Genomic DNA, 6318 nt, shown 5'->3' with positions numbered 1-6318 from the left:
GGCACCTCCCTCCCACATCAGATGTCCTAGGTTTGGTTCTCCATGCCTCCTAAAAAGAAGATGAGCAGACACAGAGAGCACACAACAAGCAGACCCAGGGAACAGATAGCAAACATGAAACAAGGATGGGGCGGGGGGTGGAGAAATAAATCTTTAAGAAAATTTTTTTTAGAATACTCTTAACCCTTTATGTCCCTCACACCTCCTCCTGACAACTCCTCCCGCCGGGCAGATTAAGCCTGGGTCGACATCCCCTGTTGATGCCATTACTCTTTGTGTAATATGGTTGTGTCCCTCCTGTCGAGAGTGGAGCACGTCTATCTGCTCCTTGCTCTAAGTCTACTAGATAGTTGTGGGGTTTTCTTCCACTTATTTATTTAAAAATATTTGGTGCCTTTATTGTTGTAGGCTCTGTATTGCCCACTGGTTTCAATGGCAAATAAGACAGACATGGTCGCTGGGCTCCTGGACCGTTTTTCTTTTTCTAGAATTGCAGGCATGGTCTAAAGTATTTTATATTTCCCTCAGTTTTATGAAGTAGATAGCTATTGTTGCTGCTGACACTGAGAATACTAAGGCAAAGAGAAGCTAAGGGACTTAACTCTACGTAACACACTGGTAAGTTGGGGGAGTCTGCATTCAAACCCAAGAAGTCTGGCTCCATCAACCAACCAGTGTAGGTACTGTACCTCCTTGAATTACAATTGGCTCACGCACTCAAACGACCACTGGGACCACGCAGGAAAACTGTACATGTAATGGATTGGATAACAGAGGGAAAAAAATGTTCTCCTCAGTAAGAAAAACAACCATGCACGCATAATGATAAATATAACTGACATAAAGAGTGTGTGCCCAGTGTTGCCAGGTCATCTAAGTTTGTTAGTTTTTTTTAGCAAAAGCCAGAAATCTGGATTTTTACATGAAAAATTTTTGCATTTTAAGTGTTTATAAGTAAATTGAAAAATTTAAAAATACCATGTGGGTCAAATAAAAGATATTTGTGGGCCAGATGTTGCTTGTATGTGATCTCTTTCCTATAAATAATCTGTAAGCCTCCAAATCATTGCTTAGCACTGAACAAGAATACAGCCAAGGACAGCAGTCTGAGGTGCATCAAGATGACTTTATTATATTAATCCTAAAGTGATTAAAACAGACATGGTCTGACAAGTAAGAGCATGTTTATGGGAATAGTACAATAAAATTTTGAAATAAAGACCATTCTAGGAATGTAAGATGTGGTGTCACTTGGGTTAATCAGCTTTATTTGGGATTTATCTAGTTAAAAGTTCAGCTTAGAAGGTCATGCCTATAAAAATAAATTAGAAATGAAACCAGTGTCTTCACTTAAAATATAATAAAATGAATGCAAAACACCACAATGTGATTTTTGCACATCTTTTCAAGAGCTTGATGATCTGGTAAGTTGAGTAGAAGGCCCAGTTCTCAAACAGCACTAAAATAATTGGTACTTACCTTTTTTTGTGGTAGTAAATTAATCTCTCAAGGTTTGGTTTTATAATTTGGAGACTTTCTGTCACAGAGAAGAAATTTCCAAGAAGGCTTCTATTTGCCTCTCTTATGGGTTGAATTGTGTCCCCCAAAAAGATAGCTTGAAGATCTAACCACCAGTACCTTAGAATGTTTGAAAATAGATCTTGTTTGAAAATAGTGTCATTGCAGATGTAATTAGTTAAATTGTGATGAGATCATATTGGAGTAGGATGGGCACTTAATCCAATATTACTGGTGGCCTCTGTCAAAGAAAAAATTGCAATGGATAATGTGAAACAAACAAGGGTGGTTTTATTTATAGCTACCACAGTAGAGGAGAGAGAGTAGACTCAACTCTGAGAAGGGTGGTTGAGTTTTATAGTCAGGGCAAGGGTGGTGGGAAAATGCCAAAAAGTTATCTGGTGAAAGAGCAGAGAAGGGGTCAGGGGCGAAGTTCATAATTTAGAATAGCTAGTATCTGAAGTTGTCCCTTATCATGGATAAGCAAAATGTGGTATGTATATACCATGGGATATTATGCAGCCATGGAAAGGAACAAGGTTCTGATACATGCAATAATAAGGATGAACCTTGAAGACATCACGTTGAATGAAATAAACCAGATACAAAGGGACAAATATTGTCATTGATATGAAATAATTAGAAAAAGCAAATAGAGCAATAAATAAGCAAATGAAATATTAGAATAAGCAAATAATTAGAATAAGCAAATAGAGTCACCTGACTCTAAAAAGAGAAGAATAGGAGAAGAGAATGCCATATGATGACGGAGATACCCAGGAAGAATATGGCCACGTGAAGACAGAGGCAGAGATCCAGAGGCAGCAGCTGCGAACCAAGGAATGCCAAGAATTTCAGGAAAAAGACCAGAAGCTAGGAAGAGGCAAGGAAGTATTCTTCCCTAGAACTTTCAGAGGGAGCACGGTCCTGCTGACTGCAGACACTCTCATTTCAGACTTCTGGCTTCCATAACTGTGAAGGAATAAATTTCCTTTATTTTAAGCCAGCTAGTTTGTGGTACTTGGTTACAGCAGGGCTAGGAAACGAATACACCCTCTTCTAGGGAGGATGCACTTGTAATTATTCTCAGACTGGAGCCGGTAAGGGAAACCCACTACAAGACTGTAGGAGAGGAGAAACTGTCCTTTACAAACAATCTGGTGTTTACTGAGTACAGACCATGTACCAGGTACATGTATTAATATGCATTGTCTACTGATGTTTGTTTTTCTTTTTTCCTGGTCCATTTTAAAAAATTTATTGAAGTATATCACTCATACCTAGACATACATAAACAATAAGTGTATAGTAATAGTTGTAAACTTACATCTGCTGATGTTTTTTACCTGCTATTTTAGCCTCCAAAGATATTTTGCTTCCACTTTAAGAATATAAATATGTTAAACAATTATCTCAACATTGATGAATTTTCTTTGAAACATAATTCCATTCCCTGTTAATTTTCCATACAGTGTGATTTAGCCACTTCTAATTTTTTCCTATTTTTAATTTTGCTGAAATAATTTTTATATGGATCAATTCTTTCCTGGGAAAACTTTACAGTGAGGGTTTAATTCATCATTCAAATTTGATCTCTTAAAATATTACACAAAATATTAATTACGGGAGTTTATTTGAGCAGTTTACAGTTCATGAATTTACAGCATTCAAACCAGATGTGGAAAGGAACTTCCCCTGAAGGGGTTGAAAGTGGAAGCTTGCACAGGGCAAGTGAGGAAATGTTCTCACTGGTTGATGTTAAGTTTCCATTTTACACAGGAGGGTCTTAACAGAGTGGGAGGCAGATAGACATTGATAAGTATGGTGTGCTTGACAAGTCTGAAAGCTGTCTCTACTGGACCAAAACTGATTTATCACCAGTGTAACTTATCTGCAGTTCTTTCATTTCCCATTATCTCAGAAAGCCTCTGCAGTTCAGTTGTTTTTTTCTTTTGAAAAATCCTTTCTAGGAAAGGGACCCCTCCAGCAATGCCTAATGCAGGCATTTAATTTTAATTTTACTTAACAGACCCATATTCAGTTTTACTGATTTTTCACATCTGCCACTGTAGATTTATGAGTACTCATTATTTCTATAGAGTATAATTTGATTCAGGGTAACTTTTTGCAGTTTTCAATGTTTTTCATGAGATGCGATTTTTTTTTCTTTTGGTTTAAGACAAATTTCACTGGGTCGAGTTTTAGCCATTTTCGGTTTAATGTTGCACTGATTCTACCAGTAATAATCATTATGTATTGGATAATACTGATAGAATTTTTTTTTAATATCAGAGAGGCTTTTATATGTAGACTAAAATGCCCACAATTATTTGTTTAATGCTCAATTTATTAAATTCTTTCTTTTTTTTAAAACAAATCAATTTTACTGGTACATATAGTAAAATGTACAATTCATCCAAAGTATATAGTCAATCATATTTGGTATAATCACATAGTTGTGCATACATCACTTTGATCATTATTAAAGCATTTTCAGGGAAGCAGATTTGGCTCAACTGTTGAGCCAAGTCCGCTTCCCAACAGATAGTTTTTTATATCTTGGAGCAAAGAGCATTAGATTGGCCAAGGTGTGGGATCGAGGTATATCCCTGGGTCCAAAGGGTAAGCTCAAAGGTCCTGCTTTCTTCACTTCATCTTCTCATCCACCAAATGAGGTAGGTGCTATTGTCATCCCCATTTTACAGGTAAGGAAACTGAGCTTCCCAGCGTTCTCCAGTTCCAGGCACAGGTAGAAAATAACCATTGTGTAGCACATGGGGTTAAACAAATGAGGCTGACAGGGGCCAGAAGTGTAGGGTGGCGTGTGGGGTTCGAAGCTGTATGTTTTAAGATGACCCCTTTGGCATACTGAGGGAGGATGCATAAGCCAGAAGCTGCCTGAAGTGAAGGCTGGGAGATTTGCTAGGAAGCCAGCATAACAGAATAAGCTAGCAAGGATGTGGACCCAAACCAAGGCAAAGGCAGTGGGAAATAAATGGAGAGACTGAGCAGAAGTCTTAGGAAATGGAGAGATTTAAGATGTCTTTTATTCATTAATTCCTCTACTTGTTCAACCAATCAATCTTATTTATTCTATCATTCATGTATTCAACACGTATTTATTTAGCACCTATTGGGGGATTGAATCATGTCCCTCACCAAAGGCATGTTCAGGTTCCAACTTCTGGTTGTGGGGGTGTGAACTCACTTGTAAACAGAACCTTTGAAGATGTTACTAGTTAAGGTACCCAAACAGAGTGAGGGTGGGCCTTAGTCCAATAAGGCTGAAATAAAGGAAATTAGACACAGAAAGAGAAGCCACGGGGAGGAGTAGAAACTGAACGTGTGGAACCTGGAAGAGAAAGAAGATATCGCCATGTGCATTGCCATGTGATGGAAAAGCCAAGGAGGCCCAAAGAGTGCCAGCCAACCAGAAGATACCAACCCCAGAAGGAAGCAAGCCCTCCAGCCTCTGAAACCATGAGCCAGTGAATTCCTGTAGTTGAGCCAACCTATTGTGGCATTTGTTTTAGCAGCCAGGAAACTAAAACAGTGCCTATTAAGTGCCTGGAACTGTGCTAGCCCTGAACTGATTCTGTAGTTTTGAACCTGGGTGACAAGGAGAAATAGGTAGGCAACCCTGGAGCAGGGACAGGCTTCCTGGACAAAAAGGTCAATATTTGACCATGATGAGTTTGTCAGTTGTGGCCAATTTCAGGATTTCCCTCTGGGCTCTCTAAGGATCAACCATTGCAAAAAGCTCAGTTAAGATGACACTATTATATGGTATAATCTGAGGCCTCTCTGCCCAAAAATGTTCTTCACCCAGACTTCATTATTAGAGATTCATTCTTTTGGATCAGCCACTGCTTCTAAAAGGGAAAATTCAAGTAATTTTTCTATGATCTTGCGATTCCCATGCCCTGGAACCTTCAGGGGCTTCCTATAACCATAACCATAAAGGGAGAAGTTTGAAATCCTTAGAATGACATGCAAACTGGCCACATCACAGTCGTAATTTTATGCAAACTGGACACATCACAGTTGTAATTTTACGTTTATCGGTATGAATATATATAAAGCCTCTGTCATTAAACTATAAACTACTTTTCTTCATCATTGTATCATTGAACCTGGCACAGCACCCAGCACACAGAGGCTGCTTGATAAATATTTGTTAAATGAATGAATGAGCGAATGTAAAAGAGCAACGTGCCTTTGCTTTAGAGAGACTGGACTAGATGTCAGCATTCGTGGATTCTGTCCTGGCTCCTTCTTGACCTTCTTGGACAAGGCCCTCTGTGGACTTGAACCCTAAGCCAACCACAGCCACAGCCTAGCTTCCCAGAAGCTCTGAGATGAGGAATGGCAAAGGTCACAGGCCCCGGAAGGCCCCTCTGGAGCAGCCCCCAACCCCACCTCCACCGCTGTTGCTGCCAGGGTGTGTAACACCCACTGCTGAGGTGGTAGGACGGAAAGGCTGCAGCACAACCACCAAGAGTGCTTGTTTCCTGTCAGCTTTTACACAACTTGCTTTTCTCCTGAGAGCAGTGGGGATTTCCTGGACATGACAGTTGTGACAAGTCAAATGAACGCTTTGGGCAATTTGAAGAAGAAGGGCTGTTTTGTGCTTAAGATGGCAAAGCCCTGACTGTCTGGATTTCTCTGCCCTGCTTACCTCTTCTGACAGACCTAATACAGACACATCAAGCTGGTCAGGCCAAGCCTGGAAAAACACCCCCGCCACTGGGGCAGAGGGTCTGCGTGGGGGCTGCAACCCCCTGGCTTTGCTCCCAGACC

This window comes from Dasypus novemcinctus, chromosome 9 (assembly GCF_030445035.2).
Source record: "Dasypus novemcinctus isolate mDasNov1 chromosome 9, mDasNov1.1.hap2, whole genome shotgun sequence".
Classification (NCBI taxonomy): Eukaryota; Metazoa; Chordata; class Mammalia; order Cingulata; family Dasypodidae; genus Dasypus; species Dasypus novemcinctus.
The sequence above is the reverse complement of the archived record's forward strand: the minus strand, read 5'-3'. Positions refer to the sequence as shown.